The sequence below is a fragment of the Passer domesticus genome, chromosome 6 (assembly GCF_036417665.1).
Source record: "Passer domesticus isolate bPasDom1 chromosome 6, bPasDom1.hap1, whole genome shotgun sequence".
NCBI classification, from domain to species: domain Eukaryota; kingdom Metazoa; phylum Chordata; class Aves; order Passeriformes; family Passeridae; genus Passer; species Passer domesticus.
The window spans coordinates 49,587,304-49,609,076 of NC_087479.1; the positions used below are offsets into that span (position 1 = coordinate 49,587,304).

At 36.4% G+C, this 21,773-nt stretch overlaps 1 protein-coding gene across 11 annotated transcripts in view; it reads left to right on the forward strand.

The window, feature by feature from the left end:
- Window positions 1–21,773, forward strand: part of SOX6 (SRY-box transcription factor 6) — a 403,867-nt gene that overhangs the window by 68,843 nt on the left and 313,251 nt on the right. For all 11 annotated transcript variants that reach the window (XM_064425383.1, XM_064425386.1, XM_064425381.1 and 8 more), the window contains one exon: window positions 16,701–16,771. The gene's annotated coding sequence lies outside the window, so the exon portion shown is untranslated. The remainder of the gene's footprint in view (window positions 1–16,700; window positions 16,772–21,773) is intronic.

The window sequence follows — 21,773 nt, forward strand, 5'->3', positions numbered from 1 at the left end:
ACTTTTTGCTGTGGGCCTAAAGCAGGCCAAATATGCTGCTATACATTGTTATTTCTTAGGCTTATTACATAACCCAGTTTATTTTTAGTGTCAGTTATATGGAGTTTTTTTCTCCTTTTAGAAGAGAATTTTACATTTTTTCTCTCTTTAAAGCTCTGTTAGTGTAGCTTGAATTTGATAGTGGTGATTATTCCTTATACCTATTATCTAGCTTTAAAGTTCAAAGAATTTGTTCAGGATATTTCCAGCAGCTAAAAGCTATGAAATGTCAACATTTTCAATGCAAAAGCAGCTGTGCGTGCTTTTGTTTTCAGAGTTGAACTTGAGACTCTGTTGAACCAGTTTTTGGCACCATCTTCAGAAAAATCAGGGTCATCTCAAGATGGAGTCTTACAAAATTAGTAACTACTTTAAGAGGAGATTCATTTTAAATACCCTTACATAGCTGCTGCAGTTTGGTTAAGTTATGTATAATTTGATTTCAGCTTTCTATTCCTTGAAAGACTTGGATATCTTTTCCTTTTGCACATTCAGGATTCCCCATGTCCCCATTTTCTCTACACTGTCTTCCACTGTTTCGCAGGAGCAGACTTCTGTTCATCCTTTCATATTTGTTCTGTATTAGGAACAGTATCTGAAAGCCAAAGGGGAATTTTGCATGCAGCAGTCTGGCCAAAAGCATATTGTTATGGCAGAATTTCTGTTAATAAAAAGGAGGGGGGAAAAAAAAGGCACAATCCCCCTTTAGACACTCCCACCCTCATCCCCAATTTTATAGATTCCTGTAGGATTTTAATAGTTGAACAAAGGTAAACAGTTATGTTCTCAGTTTTCTTGAATATCTCTAAATTCAGGAGTATTCTGTGTGCATCTGGCTAGCTGTGAATGTAAATATATGTGTATAAACATGTTTTATAATTTGAAGTTATACTGTCTGTTAACTAAAATAATAGCCCCAAAAGCAGTTGGCCTGTCATAGATGATATAGCTCAGCTTTTATATCTGCTGTTCATCAAAAGAACCAATGAAAATTTCATTCTAACTGGCAGCCAAGTAGCTAGAAAAATAAAGTAAAGGCTGCTGATGCCAGAGTATGAGCAACACAATAATTTGCTAAGACTGATATGTCTGGCTGTAACCTGATCATATATAGATCAATTGATGATATTTTAAATTAATTTGTCATGTGACTGACTTGCAGTTGTAAATTCCAGGAAAATATCACCACTGAGTTCAGTGAAAAATAGCATTGTTTGTTCAATACAGACGTTTTTCAGCCAGACAGTGATGAAAGTGCTTCCTAATAAGTACACAGGAAGTTGAGAAACACATATTAGAATAGAATAAATATATTTGTTACTGGCAAACTTCTGCCTTTGTTTTTTTAGGTTAGTAAAGGTGCTATTTTGTCCCACATAATCTTGTATTATAATTAAGTATTAGGAGGTACAAGGACAAGGAGGAACTTGCTTTCAGGATTAAACAGTATGGAATAATTTTTGACCAGACCCTGAAAAAAAATTATTCTTGTGGGTTATTCTGTTAAGGATTTATTTCCTTGTCCTTCATTTCTTTTTTCCTCCTTCCCTGTTCCTTGCCATTAAATGGCAGGATTGTTTTAATTGCTTAAAGGAGAGGGGATTGTGGACTCTGCTGGAGTGTCAGCTTCTCTACCTAAGCCTTGCTGGCTTACTGAGCTTTTCCAGTTCACTGGTGCAAGTGCAAGCATCAAATGGTTATATCCAGCTCTAGTTCCAATTTACTTGGCAGTTATTTCTTGAATGACCCAATTTTACATGTGATTAGTTTTTAATTCTTAAATCATGGCATAAACTGTGTGTATTCTATTCCTATGAAAGTCTGTTAATACGTAGGAGATGATTAACTAGAAATGCAAGTTCTGTTTTTCCTGGTACATCAGTGTGCAACCACTGTGGCTTCTGTGGGGACTCCTGGTTTGCAGCTGAAGGCAGAATTCATCCCAAAGTGGAAAAAAAAAGTGATGCAGATTTTTAGGATGTGACAAGAATAACATTACAAGATAGATAACTATAGCAAGGCATAACAAGAAAACTGTGTTTCTGTGAAAAGCAGACTGCAGTTATTTCTGGTCTGATCCTGGTTTCTGCTTCACAGTTTTGAAGGCCAAAACATATAGAAATGAATATATTTGTGCATGGGAAGGACTTGGGAAATCTCTGCTGGTCTTGTTCCTATTTGGGTAGGCAAGAATAGGGCCAGATGAAATATCTTGCTCTGTTTATATCCACCAGCTTCTCAGTTGCATTAGAACATAATTGTAGGAACAACCATGCACTGGGCTCATGATGAGTTCATCTGTTTAGCAAAAAAATGTCCATTTTTTACAGCTGGAAACTCAGTCTCGATATGTTCTAGGAAATTAGGTCTACTACTGTCTCGTGTCATTGCTTGTACAGAATTTGCATCAAAAATATGCCAGAATATGTCACTGTTATGAATGGTAAACTGCTAGTTTTATTAGACTAGGTAAAGTAAGGACCTATCGTGTGTGTGTGTATATATATATATTTTATTTTCAAAGTGAGATGGAGATATTATGTTGTCTCTTTTTTTAATTCACACTCTGTATCTAATTACTGTGTATCAAAACAAATGAGGCTCCACTGTTTCTGAGAAATAATAAAGCTGAAGTAACACACTGGTGAATCTGCTTTATTGGGTTTGGCTTTTTCTAGATGCTGTGAAATTTAAACCAAAATATTAATTCCACTGGCCCGAAAGCATCAGCATCTTTCCCCTGCAGTTTTTCTGATGTTGTAGCAGTTGCTCAAGATTATGAGGTGTAATGATTTCTCTCTTAATTGTTATGTATTTTTGCTCTTAATTGTTATGTATTTTGATTGGATTGATCCTTTTGGGGTTAGTGTATTATTATCACCACATTGTGGTTGTTACACATGGCTGTGATGAAATAGTTGGAATAACAGGGACACCCCATAATGCTTTTGTAAGGTGGCAGTAATCTGATTAGTTCTCCCGAAAGTAAATACTTTTGATCTTTTCACTTTTTGGTAGAGACTTCAGAAAGTCATGCTGGCACTCAGAAAATACAGGCCTATGACTTGATGGCAATTTGCTACTTGTTACAATATTGTTGGCTGTGATAAAATTAAAGGAGGGGAAAAAAGCTGTGGGAAATAAATAAGCTGTATTTGTTTTTTTAAATCTCTGATGTTAGGAAATCTGCTCCAGGATCCTGTATAAAAAGAAGGATGTAATGTGCAGTTTGTTTTTGCCAAGAGGGAGATATAGACTCTTTGGAGTGTCACCAATGAGGGTGACACTCTATGTAGTCAAATGTTTATCTTCTTGCTCATACATTACATTTTGTCTGTCTGATGGCGTGTCTAATAAGGATGAATGTGGTTGTGATGCCTCAGATTGCCTTGTGCACCCACAGATCTCTTCACCAAAATGACTGTTTCTAATTTCTCACTTAAACTCTTGTGCATATATATTTATTGTGAGTTCATATTTTATGCATCTCCTTTTTTTTTTTGCATTTTGTTATTATAATTTCATGAAACTTGTTTCTTCAGAATGTTGTTTTGTTGAGAGACTATCCTCTTAACGTTACTTGCAATAATATCTCCTTTAATTTCAATCCAAATTTCTTACGTAATTTTTTTACTACTTTTTTTCATAAATTTTTATTCAGTTCTCTGTGTGTAAAGTTATTCAATCTTTTATCTTTTTACCTATCAATTATCCATCTTTTAGCTGTTATTTCTATTTCTTTAGCTTCCCAATTTATATGTGTGAATACTTTGATAGGTGCAAATCCATGTTCTGCTATGACCATTGGATTTGAAATAATGTGTTTTCTAGTATATATATTTTTGTGGTTTCCATGCCATATGCAGTGCAACACTTATTTGTTTGCTCTGGAACTTGTAGTCGGCATTTGGGATGTATTTCTATGCTGCACTATTTAAAAAATGTATATTTGCTTGGTTTTTTGCATATGTTTTCACTAATTTGGGAGCAGTTAATCCATTTTGATACCAAGCAGGTTAATAATTTGTATATTCAATAAACAGAAGTATTTGAGAGAAGCATTTATTTCCACAAGGGATAATACATGAAATAAATTCCTTAGAGTATATGTTGCAATAGGTTTGCATAATTTTGTGTTCTTGCTTATGGGATGCTTGTAGGTGAGGGACATTACATGGAGACCTATCCTCAGAATTCCTAAGAGTAATTGAAGTGTTCAATATTGAGTTCTCTGATTTTTGTTTTTTCATGCTATCAGTGCTGTCTGGAAAAAGCTGAGAACAACATCATTATTGCCCATAAATGTTCAATTTCTGATACACATTTTTCTGGCAGAGATGACTAAAAGAAATGAATTAAAGGCAGTCTCCAAAAGACTCTTATTAATGCTTTTGGAAGTATGTCCCATGTTGTCATTATGTTTTCTTTTTTTGTAGAAAATCTTGGAAACTGAGAGTCAAAAATGAAGTCTAGTATCATTCAGGATTAGTCCATGTTCCCTAGTTCTTCTGTTGTTTTTCAGGCTTTCCTACATTTAGAGCTGTGCTCATACTATTGCAGTTTGTGTAGACACTGAAAAAAAATGTGGTGGGAGAGTCTAATGTGAAATATTCTTGGTAGTGTTTTTCAGAGCATCGTTTTGAAATGCCTTTGGTTCCTTTTACTTCTAATAATTTGATTTCTGGTGGATTATTAGTTCGATTTCAGAGACAAGAATGTTCAAAAAAAAGTGATTTCCAAATAGAGGCAGTTCACTTTACCCCTAACAGCCTAGACAATGCTTTGAATAACCAACATAGAGAGGTAACACAGAGAAATGAGTTTGGTAAGAGGTATCTTGTACATGAAGGTGAGAACTTAGCCAGAGGTGAAGACATTCCTTCTTTCTACCCTGGTAGAACTTCCTAGGATAGAAGTCAGATTCTGGTGTGTTGAAATTTCCTTTTGAGGCCGTGCTTTGGCAAGATGCTGCCTTGTTGCTTATAAAATGACTAAAGTGTCTACCAAATGCAAGTGCCAAGTCAAAATATGTTCTGTATTTTGGTAATTGTGCAGAAAGAGCACCAGATGGTTCTGATGATGAAGCGCTTTGGGTGGGATCATCAAGTTTTAATGGATGGCAAACTCCAAAAGCTTAATTATCAACCTCTCTAGTAGCATCCTTTTTATTGGAGTGGACAAGTTATTTTAAGAAGATACAAAAAAGAAATAACTCTCTATTTCTTTGCACGTAGTTGAATAAAACCCACTTAGCTTCTTTGTAGGAGTATCTGAAGCTCAGAATACTTGGGCCTAATAGAGAGGGTGCCAAGTTATGTTCCAAAGTGGAAAAACTATGTTATGAATAATACTGTTTTTGTTTGAATAGTTTGATATTTTCCCAGCATGCCCAGTTTTCATGGTGTGTTGCTAATGTGTAACTCCCCTATAATATCAATACCCTACATTTTGGGTTCAGGTGTATAGCAGTGTTGTTTATTTTCCACATTTAGTCTGAAATGGCTCAAGAGTGGTCTGTTCTTGGAGAAAATTTTCCTATTGGAGGAATTTGGACAGGCCACATTTAGAGCAAAGAAACTAAAAGATTAAATAGCAGATCTCATAGCACACTTTTAAACTCCTGCAATGTTGCTTGATTTCATAAAGTGAGTCCATTCAAGCTGGAAGTGTTGATTGATTTGTTTCTGTAGTGGTACAATTTGGCTTTTAATTTTAATACCTTCCATTCAAGGCTCATAACAGCATAGCAGTAACTTGTGTGCTGTAATCACAGAGGGCTTTGTATGTATTTGGATAAAATGTTCTGCGTGTGATTTTTTTTTTCTTTTTCCATTTCTACATGTTTGCTAAATCCTAGTGATTGTAGCATTTGCTTCCAGTTTTTACACAGGAATACTGTTACCCTTGCCTGAAACTCTGGTTGTTATTGTCACTGAAATAATGGAAAGTTTCACCATTGACTGCAGTGGGATTACAGGGTCAGTTTCCTGAAATACATCTCAGATGAGGAATATTTGAGCTAATGACACCAAGTACAGCCATCACTCACACCATGCAAGTACTTCTGTAGGATAGGACTGGATCTCTGAAATGCTGTAAAATTTCAATTTTCTAGGATGTAAGAATCCTGCAATTTATCCTGTCACATAACAGCAAGTAAAACCAGAAGGGCCTAACTGGTTGTGTTTTCAGACCATCTTATTTTGTCTGCAGGAATCAGGTTTTAAAAATTGTTGGGACTTGCTACAGAGCACAGCTGCTTCTCCATGTAGGGAGAGATATCAAGAAGAGTATCATATATGATTGATGTGAGACTGTCTTGTTGGCATTGAGCCACCTTGCAATTTTTTTTATATAATTGTCTGTTAATTTTTGTACGTGCACTTAAGCAACTTGTGATGAGTTAATCTCGGAATCAGAGTCAGCATGTTTACACAGAAGATTCATCTGACTTTTGAGAGTAATGTAATTTTTTAAACCTAAAACTTTTAAAATATTTTAATAGTATTTTTACTGAGTTTTGCAGCTCTGCATGGCTTAGACTGGGATTCTGTTGTTTCTGATCTCATTAAGTAGAATCTTATCCTCTGATTTTCAAGGAGCTGACTTGTTATATAGGACACCAGAATTAGAAATGTGTGTTCCTAGGTCTTCAAATTATGGCTTGAAAGTTCCACAAACTTTATGTTGGCACTCTGTGCAGAGGAAAATGTCATCCAGCTCTAGTATTTTCAAATATTTATCTTGTAAGGTACTTTAAAGTTTCTTTAGGAAGTGTTATATAGGTGCAAAATATATTCTTGTGGTGATTTACAATAGTAATTTCTGACTTTGCAGTGAATTGCCAGGTAATTATAATTCAGGCAGGTTTTAGAAATTTCTAAGAGGTTAATTACCTCTTTGGGATGAAAGAATAAAGGGCAAAATCCCAGACCCATTAAAATATTCGTTGTTCTGTGACAAAACAAGTACAGGAGGGTTTTAACCCTGTGTCCCCAAAATAGCCGTACTTCCCAGCGAATTTGGAGGAATTCCTAGGGTTTGCTATATTTCTTTGAGGGGCCATATTTATTCACACTGAATAGTGTGTCTGCTGGTATTTTGAAAGTCCCTGCCCTCTGAGAACTGCAGGCTTTTCAGTCCCTCTGTGGCAATTTACACAGCAATGAGAACAATGGGATCTTGGACATAACCGTGACCTGCAGCATCACCCTGATGCCCTTAGCTGGAAAAAAGTGAATTAAGTTATTTGGAATCAAGGAGTAGTCAGCAATAAAATAACTGCAAGTGTAAATGTGGCCATTGGAACTCCAACTGGCACTTTACAGTTTCTTTAACACAGAAAAAGGAGAATGAGGAAGAGAAGAATGATTAAAAGTCAGAGAAGTCTCCAAAGAGGAGGATCTTGGTTCTTGAATGTGGAATTTCAACATTTTCTCTTTTCTTGATGTCCCAGAAATTTTTCTTCTAAGTTTATTTATACATAGGTAGTTAACTTTGCAGTGCATTCCAAAGGGTTCAAATGCCAGAAAAAGAGGCAGGGCCACCTGGAAAAAGGGAAATTTCTAGCTCAAAAAGCAAAATGTGTTTAGTTAAAGTAAAATAGAGAATTAGAAAATTTTGCAATATTAATAAGGAATAAAAAAGAAGACAGCCTACATACTTTATGGCTGCCAGGGATTAGTTATAACTTGTGCTCTAATGATTTCTGGTAGACGTTGCTCTAATGTTCACTCTGGTGTTCTTTAAAAAGAAAATAGATAAAACACCACCCTACAGGACCTGCTTCATATAGCACAAGGCAGAAACACATTTGAAGTACTTCCTATAGAACTTTCTTTTTAGAGAAATATAAGTTATTCTCTGTATATTTTTCTTTTCTTCCTTCCTTTCTTTTGTTTAGCTAAAGCAGTGATAAGATCTTGTAATGAGACTTGTCAGGCTGATGAGTTAATTTGGTGAAACTTTTAGGTTTGCCAAATTCTTGAGTGTGAATCCATTTTTTTTTTTTTTAATAAGATCAGTATTCCACTCTACATTTTTTGCAATATCACATGCAAAACACCTAGTAACCACCCCTCTAGCCATCAGCTTTTCATTGCTGCCTGTCAGTATCTTGCTGAGGGCAGGTGCAGATAGCCTGGGGCTCAGAGATGTCAAGCCATGCCGGTAAATGCCTGGAGATATGGTTTTATATGATTATCTAAAGAGGCTGTGACTATCTAAATAATTTTCAGCACATGAGAAACTCAACCTCTCCCCCAAACTTACCTTTAAATTTGTGGCTTGGGACATTCTGTCCTAAAGTGTAGGGAAACTCTGAGTTTACCAATATGTGATTCCTATAAACAGTACAAAAACCAGGCAATGAACGAAACACTCATCTTTTTGGACTGATAGAAAGTAGAGCTTCAGCATTTTAACCTCTTTGGCTTTAATACCCAGGACTGTACTTAAAATAAATTAGAGTAAGAGGTCATCATACAATTTTTTTGATGAGCAGTGTTGCTTGCAAGAATGTCTATCTGTGGTGAACATAGTTCTGGTTTCAAAATGTCTTGCAGAGGTGAATTTTGCAGTAAAAAAAAGGAAATCCAAATCTTTAGATGATAGGCAACAAGTATTTATCAAAATCTCAGTTCAGATTTTGACAGTGATGTCAAAAGTGAAAAATCCAACGAAACTAGGGATGCACCTGTTAAAGTCTCCAAAAGGTAAAATGCTACCAAACTGAGTTTTACCATTGAAGGCAAATTTCGGTTTCAAGGTGTACTCTTTCCTTAATTAGGACGAATTTTTCTTGCTTTTTAAACTAATGAAGTAGTCATCCTTTAGGTGACACTGAAAGGAGGCCAAAAGGTTTTTATTTTGAGGGCTGGTGAGATAATGGGATTTTTTTTTTTGTGTGTGATCTATTCGTCCAGCAGGTGAGAGTTAATTATCTTCAGGACTGATAATTGTAGATAATCACAAATAGAAGGGTCCTTTGGGCAGAATACAAAGCAATATCCTTGCTGGGGCACTCCTATCCCTATACTTGGGAACAGTTTTCCCACAGAAGATGCACCTGTAAGGTGGGATCCTAACTGAGTGGATCCTGGAAGAAAGAAGAAGTTTTATTTACTTATTTTTCTAAAGTGAAATGAAAATTAGAACACCTGGATTTCCTTTTCTCTGATTATAGTATCAGGATAAATGAATTTCAAAAATGGGAGCTGAGAGGGGAAGTTAGTTTTCGACTAACTGAAAAAACAGATTTTAGCTATAATTATTATGTTTCAGGGTTTCAGGGAAAGAAAACTAAAATATGTAGTAAGGAGGTTTTGTCCCTCAGGGAATCCAGGGAAGTAGACCTGAAGGCAGACATTCTTAAGGCCTTCTAATTGATTTTTGTGTCCTACTTAACTAGCTTTGAAAACTGTTATTTTCAGTTACATGGGACTCTCCAACAGAGAGCCCCAATATTGTGTCTGGATTAGTATTAATTTCAATGGGAAAAAATGGCACAATTCTATTGTAATATTACAAAATAGATGTGTCAGAAAAATAGTTTATGTGCAGCTGACTTATTTCCTTTTCCCTTTTTCTATTTTATTTTCCTCTTCTTTTTTTAAAATTTAATTGAAGCCAGCAATCTCTCTCTCTCCTTGTTGTTGTTGTTGTTGTATGTTTAAGTACACCACAGTCAGGGCAGGTTGAATCTCCAATTGTCAGGGAAACATCAAATCCATGTTCTATATGGGATAATTATACTGGAATTTTAAATATGGTGATGTTCTCCCATGCACTACTGTTATTGTTGATATCTCTAAAATATCTGCTAAGCATTTCAGCTATCTTACCATTTTTAACTCTTGTAAAGTGGTAAAACTGGACTTTCAGAATTACCACTGCCCCTGCCCCCCCCATATATATAGATATATATAATATATCTTTGCTCAAGGGCTTTTGTTTCCTGTTACTATTCCAAGCCTTGTCTGTGCATATGTAGGTGTTATACTATAAAAGAAAATTGTACCAAGGAGTTTGCATCTGGTAAATGTAGCACAAGTACAGTTGAGTAGGTGGTTAGGTCAAAGTGCAGTGAAAGAACCTGATGAAGATTTATCCTAAACTCTTTGTGTGGCCTGAGTGAGACAGCATCAGGCACTGAGGGATGTTAAGTGACTCAAGTTACCTAAATTTCAACTCTATGTCTTCTCAACTCTGCATAATTCTTGATGCTTTGTCGGGCAAGGAAAATACAGTCACAGAATTAGTTTTTATTTTCCTTTCCAGAAAGACCTTTTCTTTTTGCTCAGAAGAGGACGCCAGTTATATATCAAACATAAAAATATATATAGGTAATATATATATATATATGTGGAGGACAAATAGGTACCTGTAAATATAGACAGTTGATTTTCATCACAAATCAATGCGATTCTATTCTGTTGTGTAACTGAATTTCAGTTTAGTCCAATCCAGAGCTCATGAAGCTAATTAAAGAGAATTAACTGCATGGTGAATTACAGTTTGAATAATATTTTATACTCTTTATACTGTTGTTTTCAGTCATATGACTGAGCTGAAAGAGCATAGCCTCTTTTAAACATAATAAGCCAATTCTTCAGCAAAATTATTTTAAACATTGGTCTGCATATGAAAGAGGAGGGAACCTGACACATTATGTATTCAAAAGATAAAGGGAGCCAAAACCTCCTGAAATATTGTTAGTTTTAGTACAATTTGGCAAGAAAAGTTACATACAAGTGGTAAGCTAACAGCTCCTGGTATGTGCATTGTTGCATAAAGATAGTGTTATATAGTGAACAAAAATGTTATTATTTTGTGTTAAAGTTGCATCCAGAGAACCCTTATGAGACTATTACAGTCATTCCAGGAGATCTTGCTGTTGTTGCAAGTCCCTGTACACCTGTAGGAAGAGATTAAAAAGATATTATTCCACATGGTGAGAGGATAGTTGAGGCCCAGGGAGAGAGAGAGAGAGAGAAAGAAGAGGAAAAAAAAAGGCCAAATATGATAGTGCAGGTCAATGCCAATGCTGCCCTTTTGGTCTTTGTCTGATTTCCACAGGGGCGTGACCAAAATGGCTCTCTGCAGAGTGACCCTCGTGTCACTTCCAAGTCACATCCTCTGCAGCCCACGGCTTCTCCAGGTGTAGAGGGTAACTCTGGAGCTGCAGTTTGGATCTGCTGTAGAGCTCTCTCTGTACTTGTTACATCCTTCCTCCTAACAGCAAGGGTTTCTTGTGTTTGGAATCCTGCTCATACTTCTTGGGGCTTGCAGTGCTGTAGCTTTTCAGTCAGGGCTCAATTGACCTACAGCACATGGATGGGCTCATGAAATGCTACAGAAACAGGTCTGTTGTGAGAGCTTCCTCTGTTTCCTTTAATCCAGTCCTACTGATCAGGAACACCCTGGCCCGTGGTTGTGAAAAGGCCGGGAGCTCAGAGGTGCTTTTTGTGTCCCAGCACACTGTGTGAGTGGCAGTGGGCTGGCGCAGGAACTCCAGGGAAATTTGAGTCCCTTGATGTGGGAGCAGGCAGCCAGCAGCATTTACCACCTTTCCCCGGGCAACAGAGGAGGCTTGTGCTGTCTGCAGCCGATGAGTTATAACTGGAGTTCCTCCTCTCCCTTCGGCCTTCCAAGCAGCGTGGTGTATGTCTTGTGGTTCTTATCTGCTCGAAAGTATGCACACAGAGCTTATCAGATCTGGAATGCTAGCACCCTGCCTTTTATATGAAGCAATAAATGCATATTTAGGTATTGCTTTCATCTGCACGGTGAATTAGATGTTTTTGGTGTTTTCAAGTGTAATTTTAGTGGTAGATGTAATAATGCATTTAAATTAGTTGTTGGAGATATGCAATACTTTTTTTTCATGAAAATCCTTTTTAGGCTTCAGCTGATGCTACATTATGAAGTGATACTACATATATTTTGTATTCTGTGCTTATGTCCTGTAATCATTGGATGCTTTACAGATCTGCAAGCAGACAGCACAGAAACCTTCCTGAATTGCCTGTTGAAGACATTTACACAATAACACAATTATTTGTTAAAGCAGAGATGATAAGGAGCTTTGATAGCCAGTTATACAATGTAACACTGCCAGGTAATGTGCCACTACTGAGTGACACCCTTTTGGGAAAGACAGGGAACCGCTGTTTGTGGAGTCTGGCAAAAGTGGTGATGTTTATGGGGTTCCTTTTTTTAAGAGGTAGTTTACAGAAACACCATCACTGTATATGTTTGTTGACATGTTTTTTGTAGGCAGATGTGAGGTTGCTCTAAACTGGAAGTCGTGTAGTTTACGTAAGTGCTAACCAGAGCTAAACTGGATTAGAGTGGGTTTGTGGCCAGTCATCTCCAAGTGTGGGCAGAGTGAGCTCATATCTCCCTGCAGAACTGTGGAGAAGAAGCCTATTTTAGGTACTTCTTTTGAGCCTCTTTTCTGTAATAATGACATCACAGCTTCTGGGGTGTAGAATTGTAAAGCACCACTGCTACAGAGGGAAGAAATACTAGCTCCTTTTTGTGTGTAAGGAGCTGGGAAGCACAAAGCAACTTCTGCTGAAGGTTGAGCAGAAAATCTGTAACAAAAGCATCAACGGAGTACAGAGCTTTGGAGAGCAATTTTTACACCGTGTGTGCTGTGGCTCTTAGCTCCCTGTGATGCAATGTGTGTTTTAAAATGACCACTTGTGCAACAGGTGGTGTGCTTTGATTCCTTTTTTTGATGGATCACTTGACTGCAATCTCTGTTAGGTAGTACAAAATTCCAAATGAAGATCAATGCAGAGGGACTATTTTAAAATGCAAAGTGATAGGGAAACAATGTGGTAGTTTGGTTTTGATTTGGTTGGGTTTTTTTGTTTTTTGTTTGGTTATTGGTTTGGGTTTCTTTTTTTTTTAAATTTTTTTTTTTGAGCTATGCATAGAATGAAGAAGAACAGAGATTTTGAGAAAGAAGCCAGCAAAGGCAATAAAATACAATCCTTGAGTGTTTGAACAGGAGTGAAACAAAGAGAAGCTAGCAGGAATATGCTGGTAGTGGTTAATTACTGCATTTGCTTTCCTGTTTCAAAATGATCATGTATGAACAATATTCTGTGTGTAAGTGAAACATTTTTCATTGAACCATCTTGAAAGTGTCCTTTACCTGAATGAAGATTTTTAGAAATCCAGTTGAAAGGTTTTCCTTACAATTAGCCTACTGCCTCCTTCATTTTTGTGATTGTGTCTAGACACCTATATGTCATTAATGATGCTTTAATTGTAAAATATTGCACATTTAAGGGTGTGAAATTGCTATGTGATTCAGGCCCTAAATGTGTAGTTTCATTTCTATATTATTCCTTTTTCTCATTTCACATTATGCTATAATTCTGAAAATAGTTTTTTAACAGTTTTTAAATGATACATATTTTAGTCCCAGCAGCCCACAATGATAGGCCACATTTTCAAATGATATAACATGATGCCATGCTTTTTACTAAATGACTGCTTCCATTTTTTGCTTCCAGGCTTCCTTCGTGCTCACTGGTGAGTGTGCACAGAAAATACAGGCTACCTGTAAATGCTCTATCTTAGAAGAATCAGAATATTTTAATTAAGGATTTTTTAAAATTAGATTTTTTTTTTTAAGACTGAGACCTATGGGAATTATTAAGAGTTGACTGGGTGAAAAGATGACTATTTTATAACTGAAATTTGGCTTTTTATGGACTTCTCATAACTCGTAGGGTAAACAGGTTCCTACTATCATTTAGTGATGTTCATAATCCATTTTATGTCCAGTGCTGGTGCCAATATATGTGCTTGCATGACAAGCCAAGGCTTAGCTGTTTAAAAATTGAGTTATTTTGAAGGATTCTGTTAAATTGCTGGATGACTGTGTATTATTCTTAGGTCAATGAGACGTGGTTACCTTTACTAACTTTTTAGCAAAGCTGCCTGAAATCCGAGTGTAAATTTCTCTTACAGCTATTTTTCCCCCCTTTCATAGTGGCATTGGGAGAGCAAGTCTTTAATAAGGATGGTAGCAATCTTCTAAACATGCAGAAATTGCAAGCATTCAGAATGTTTTGAAAGCATTTCAACTGCAAAATATCTGAGTGAAATTTCTGGTGGGATTTGTACCAATTAAAACTACAGAATACTTTTAAGACAATTTTGTCCTTGTATATGTTTATGCAACAGATCTTCACCTGTGTGGTCACCTGCAGTTCAATTCAAGACTTCTTAAGTGAAAATGGTTTGAGCTAATAGAATAATTTTTTATCCATGTTGTGATGTTAGTATTTGATGGACAGAAAGTTTTCTTTCTTTTCTTTTCTTCTTTTCTATGTGGATAAGAAAATGGGCTTTATTTTCAGTTTAAGAAAAAGCACTTGGGCATCTAAAAAGAATGAAAGTGATGACAGCTATAGAATAGAGGAGTACAGGTGTAAGAGAAGAAAAATTACTTAGCAACCTCTCAGTCTAATTAGGTCATATGGTTCGTGTGTCTGTGTGTTAGCTATATTTTCTTTCTTTTGTGCAAGGGACTGTGCAAGGTAAAATGAGTCCAGGCAGTAAGAAAAATATATTTTTGTCCATGTAAACTCTAAATACCTTATACCTGAATTGTCACTGTGAATAACTTTCTGGTAGATTAGCCTGTTTTCAGCATTTTCCTTGAACTCTGCTTGTGTTGGTAGACCATGGGTATTACTGAACCCTTCCTGGACTGCACTGTTTTATTAAATTTCTTAAGGCAAAGTAGTTGAAGGAAAAGTTGGTTTTGTACAGGCTACTGAATGCAACAGACACCTCAGCTCTGATGAGCCCATTTTGAACAGACTGGGCTCTTCAGGGTTGGGCTATTTTCCCCCACCCTGCCCAGCTCCATAATGGATAAGCCTGCAGCTGATTCACAGTTCTGAGGTGTTATCTGAGCAACAAGCCTTCCTTGGCTCGGGATCACTGGGTTCAGCTAGCCCTCTTCTGCCTTCTCCCTCACTTGCACTGTTGCTGTAAGAATTAAGGCTTCACATACCTATTGTTCTGCAGGATTTTTTACCAAACTGAACTTTTTCCCTGGTCGTTTACCAGAGTGCTAAAGCTAAGTTTAAAATTTTGTATGTTTAACCTTTCCCCCCAATTGCTTGCCCAGAATAAAGGTTTGGTGCTTTGTTCCTAAATTCTCAACATGAGGTGGTGTGCATTAAAGTGTATTTATACTTTGAGATTAATTAACTCTGACCTTATGAACCACTGTCCTTGTTTAATTGGTGGCTCCAAAGCACACTAATGGCATAAATCAGCTGATAATGAGATTCAGACTTGCTTTTAAAATATATAATAACAACACTGCATTGATAGAGCAAATGAGATTTGTTGACTCTCTGTTGGTATTACAGGAGAGAAGACACAATTAAATGTGTACTTTCAGGATGGGGGAGGGCTTGGTTGGAATGAATAATATGCACTTCAGGGTGGGTGTATGAAATAAGGAGGATATTCTGCATCAAGATAAGTTTGGTATTCTCTCCTTGTCTCTAGGCACTGTGCAGTACTGGCTGGTGCACTTTAGGATACAGAAATGTTGTGGGAAGGTGTTTCTTAAAGATTACTGGGGGCTAAGAAAAATGACAATTTCATCTTTAAATATAGTTACATGTTTTTAAACTGAGCTTACACCCACTGTTTTATGAACTGCAAATTAATCAGATAGCTCCCAGAGAACAAAAAGGTTTTGACCTAAACTAGTTGCCCAGGCTCCATTACTATTTTCAGTTTAATGTTACCCATATCCATCCTCACATTTTGGAAAGAAAACAAGGGCTGTGCAACAAAGTTTCTTTGTTTTGCTAAGAACTAAAAATGTGCTGTATGTAGACCAAACAATAAAAATAAACTACTGAACTACCTTCTAATGCAGGGGGGTTCTGGAGAGAGGAAACCATGGATATTTAGAGGCATAAAGTGAGTCATTGTGCTAGTTAAAGAATTTTATAAGGCGAGCTCTGTGGGTTTGAGTTGCATCTGTTACCTTTCCAACTAGAACTGAGGGGTATGCAGGAAAAAGAATGTTGGATTTAATCATGCCTTATAGTGACTGCATTGTACTTAGGCTAAGCTTCTAACTGGAATCTAGACCATAAGAGAACAAAATCGTTAGTCTTTCTTCTTTGTATAGGTTTTGCCTTAGATGGGTTCCAATTAAATGACCTAAACAATAATATTATACCAGGTAAGCTGCAAAATGCTGTTAACAAACTACTTAAATTAAAAAAAAAAAAGTAATAAGTGTTCTGTAACACTTGAGAACATAAAAAAAGAAAAATCTCCAAGCCAGAAACCCCCTCACAGCTATTTTCCTTATTAAAAGATAACCATGCTTGCATTTATGACAGTTCTTAGAAGCCATAATGGACTGGGTTGCTATGGTGTGAGATGCAGAACAATGAAATAATTGTTTCTGTTGGTATTGGCTTCCTGGAAACAAATTCTGTGTAAATTACTTGGCTGAAAGTGTGACAACAGTCTTGTGTTCTGTTTCATTTGGTTCATGTTTAAAAATTGTAACTATTTTATAACAATAAAAAAAGTAACATTTATCAGTTCTGGCCTTTCTTTTGTTTCAACTTTTTTTTTTCCTTTTATATTTTCAGGTCAGTTTCATGAATTCAAAAGCAACTTACCAGTGATTTCTGGGAGCTGGGGCTGATTTTCTTGTGTATTTGTAAGTACTTATTCTTTTCCCTGTTATGTGCATCTTTCTAATATTCTTTTGATATGGGGAATGGAAGAAATTTTGAAATGTCACTGTTGTATTGCAGTTTTAGCACGTTCATTTAGCAAGAATTTGACCTCACTACTTTTAAACTTTTAGTAGATTTTTTCTGCTGCCAACTTAAACTTCTGCTATTCAGAGGAGCTACAAATACTGAATTAACAGTAAATATTATTATTTCAAGCTTTATTTTGGTTTTTGTAATAATAATGATGGGAGAACAGCTTACACTAACACATGAATGGTGGCACTTGCTAACGACACTACTGCATCATGTTTTTGCAAAGAAAAATAATTTGTAGGAAAGAACTGGGGCTGTAACTCAAGGCAGACAGGACTTTTAGGGGAAATGCTCTGTGGTGTTATTGAGGAAACACTAGGATGACCGGTATCTGCTGAACTAGGAATACATTTTTGTATGTCTTGGAGAAATCTGGCCTTTATGGTTTCAGCAAAACTGTGGTCATTGAGCCCACAGTTCAGGAACATGTTTGAGAGTATGCCCAAGTTGAGATACATCAAATGGGGCTACACTTAAACAGAAATGCTTTGAGAAAGGGAAAGCCAGAGGAGAGGATCAGGAGGAAGATAGTTATTCATGAAACAAATAGAAAGCTTTCAGAATTGCTGTTTTTGATGGTTTTTTAGTCAAGTATAATAAGGAAAATCTAACGGGCCCTAGACTTGACATGATATAAATTATTGCAATACCTCACGTATGATGTAGTATAAATAAAACCAATCTATGCAGCTTGTTCTCTTAAGTCACAAATATAGTTTATGAATAAATATTTATTCAATCATTTGTGGAAAAAGATGTTCACAAAACTGCATTCATCAGGGAAAAAATATGGTTGGTTCTCTTCTCAATGTGGAAATGTGTTCAATTTGTACTAACCCTTCCTCTTTACAAATGTTCATTTTCACATATGGTTTTGCTATTCTATTTGCATTTTCCTTAATTTACAGGTCAGCATTTTTTAAAAATGAACATTCTCAGTCAGAGATAAAGAAAATATTATCAAATAAGATAAACAGTTTTAAACCAAGTATTACCATTGAAAAATAGTTCTGAGAAGGCAATATAAAGTGATTACTGAATTGAGAGTGAGGAATTTATGTTCTTTCTGGCTTTGCTACTGCTTACTTTTGTTAAGGAATCAGTTTATTTTCTTCATTTTCTTTTTCATAAATAGAAATAGTAATATATTAATCTATACAAAGAGTAGCTCTTTATACCCCAACATAGGGCACACTTTCTAAGGAAAAGGAAGATTTCCAAAGAGTAAATTCAGTGGTAGTTTCATGGTGACATTTTTGTGTACCAAGCTAATTGGGTGAGAAGTTGTAAGTACTGTTCAGTTCGTGCAAATGTAGTATTAAAAACATAAAAAATGCTTTAGTAATTATGTTTTGGGCTGCTGGTCTGAGTCCTTCTCTTCTCGACTGACATCAACAAAGATCTGCAGTAAAGTGACATAAAAAAGTACTTTGAAAACCATCCTTGTGTTCAGGTCAATCCAGTAAGTATCTAAACTTGCAGGAGAGGTCTGGGCTGCTTTGGTCACGCCCCTGCACGCTGGCTGCTGCAGGGAAGGCTCGTAGCACAGCTAAGACACCTCACATATTTTGGCCATGAGAGCTGGGACCTGGCTCAGCAGCCTGAGCATCGAAGCTGAGGTGATGGCTGCATGAAAGGATGAGCCACAGCCTGGCCTGTCACTGGTGTCCTCTGCAACCCAGACCTCAGTCACAGTGACATGAATGCTGGGAGAAGCCAACACCGTGCTGACTGTTCTTCTCTGCTTAAATGACTCATTCTAGTGTTTAGCACCATATATCTAGAAACATATGCTAACCTTAAGTTCACATAAACTGAAAATAAAATGAAATGTAGGAGGTACAGCTGATGGATTCAGCCCTGTGTTTCTTCACATACTGAGAAAAGTATAGCTTCTGCAGTAATACAGGCTTAGATCTTAAATAATTTCTATTGTACCTCTCCAAACTTACAAATATTCTGTACGTGAGTTAGGCAGATACAGATTCTTATTATGGACTATGCACAATGCCAAAATGAGATTAATAGACAAATAGGACAGGCTTTTCCATTTAAAGACTTTATTTCTGCAAATACTTATGCATGTGAGCTGACCATGGAAGCTGATGGACTCAGGATCCTGAAGCTGAACAAACAGGAGGAGGTGGGAGCTTTGGGGGTTGGCGTGGAACACAAGAAGTTTGCTTGTATAAGGGGTTTTGAGAATAAATTCTAAGCAGTATTTTAAAAAATGCTAATGAGAAGTGTACACCTTTTTCATGTTATGCTGTGATATTTGGGCATGTTTTCGTGGCATGTTTGTTTGATCTGTACTCCAAAGGGAAGGAGTGCAGATCAGTGCAGGGAAGATTGATCTTTGAAACTCTGCATATTTTTATATGGGAATACAGCAGGATCAGCTAAATGCTGCTATAGGTCTATACCAAAGCTATTTCAACCAGGGGCTATAATAACTTTTTCCTCAAATTTTTGAAAGTTTTGTCATAGATGCATTCTGCTGTAACATGTAATTACTTGGATCATCCAGTTCAGGCAACTTTGGGATTTTTTGGTCATATTTGGCTAGTTTTGTTCAGGGGAAAACAGGATTGATGATTCATACAAAAGTAAATTTCATGGAAAATGTGACATTTGTGCTTTTGTTTTATGCCCACAGAGTAATTGTCCTAACTAAAGGTTACCTTTTTTTCAAGAATGTGGTTTTAACGTGGTTTAATTTATTTAATTGTTCTTCTCAAGTAGGTTTGTCCAGTAGTAAATTGCAATAGTTATTTAAATATATAAATGGTAAAATAAATATAATTTTGATAACACAGCATTTAAACCCAACTTTGCTTGTACATCAGCAATTAGATACATCTTGTTTCTAGCAGTTCAGTTTCTGTATAAACATTTTATTGTGGCTTGGCTACAATGTGAAAACATTGACAGAGTGAGAAAAATAAAACCTGAAACGACGGGTGTTAAAGCCCATGAAACTTCAGTGTCTTGAGCTCTATAGTGAAAAACCTGTGTTGAAAGCATGGCAAAAAATATAATTGTGTTTGGGAATAAAATAATTTTTTTTTTAAAACCAACCAAGGATTTTTATTTTAAGAAGGTTTGAGAACAGAGCCAGAAACTCTTAGGGAAGACACACATGCACACACATTATGACACAACACAACTGACATTGTAAGTAGGTAAATTTTATCTTTTCAAACACTTACTCTAATCAGCATATTAACAGAAGCATGCTTCACTTCAAACTCAATATTTGATATTTTTCCCCAATCTTATTTTTAAGGCAACATTTATACTTTTTTTTGGTTTAATTTGGACTGTTTCTATTTACACCATGGAGCATCTGACCAAACAGATTTGTGCTTTGTATTTCTACCAGCTTATTTAAAAGGAGAAAATTATTTAATTGTGAATATTTGAATAATAAAGTCAAAGAAAGCACAGCTTATTTAGAGCAAGTGTAGACATATGTTTTTGGTACTGTTACCTTATGGTTTTAATTGATAACATGTGATGTTCTACTGAATTACAGTTAACATATTTGGTAAAATATATGCTCTCCACTTTCCACAAAAACAATATACTGAACCCAAGTCTCAAAAATTGATCTCTACTTTTCTTTTCACAAGGCAGGGTGTTAATCAGCATTTTGGTCAAGGAGGTGTTTGTCAGCTTATAACATATCCCTTTCTATAAAGAGCTGAATGTTTCAAAGTTGCAATTAAGATAGCACAGTGATGCCTAACTAGAATTGCTGTGGCTGCAGCATCCATATTCTTTTGGCATGAGTGAGCTGCAGGTACCAGAGGCCTTCATCCTCCTCTGCATCCTTTCCAGCTGACATTAGGACAGACTAATGTAAAATAATCTGGTTGAACCATCATTTAACTAGGCCTCAGAAATTTGAAGCTCTGTTTTCCTGGGTTTATTTTATAAATGGTGAATATAAAATAGATTTCTCATGGAACCCTCTCTTGCTGTTTTTATGTAAGGTTGCAACACACAGATTTTCTAGGAAGCAACAAATTTCCAGTATATAACATGCAGTGTAAATAAATAAAAAGAAGACACCTGCCTTGGAGAATTTTTTTTGGTCTGAGAATAATTTCCTAAATGTACATATTTTAGATGTTCTTAAGAGACAGTAAGTTGAGTAGAAAGAAAATGGAAGCGAGAAAAGCATTTCTTTGTACTCAGCTAAAACCTGGTGAGTGAGGAGCTGATGGATTAATTGTTGCATCCATCTGGAGTTTTGTAGCTGTACCTGAAGAGAGGAATGTGTGGGGAAAGGACACAAGGGGAGGGAAAGGTGGCTGAGCCACCCCTTTGCTAAGAACAGGACGGAGCTCAAATATCAAAAGTTCCATTTGTTTTTCAGTATCTGAAGTTCTCTTCCCAGCCTGTGCTTCCAGCTGGGATGTCTGATGGACTCCCCTGTGTGATTTTATCCCAAGCTGTTTGGTTGTGGGAGGTCACCTACGGACTTTAGTTCTAATAGAAGGAAAGTCTGTTGCCTGATGCTGGCACAGAAACCTGCTCCTCTCTGAGTTCCCCTTTACCTTCTCAGTGCAGCAGACATTATTTTGGCTGCTCCTCTGCTGACCATGCAGGCTGTTTCTTGGTAATAAGTAAACAAATAAATAAGCACACAGAATACTTGTATTGTGAAAGCATTGTATTAATTTCTGACAGTTTTTCTTATAATAAACAAATAGTGCACTTAAGCTGCTTTTGGGAGTTTGATATTTAGCATAGCACAGAAATCTCCTTCAGTTCTTTAGGAGGAATGAAATGATGGCACAAGAAAAAATACACAAAATAACAATTTTAATTCACATAAACCCAAGGGGTTTCAAGCTATGAAACTCTTTAGCAGTTACTGGAATG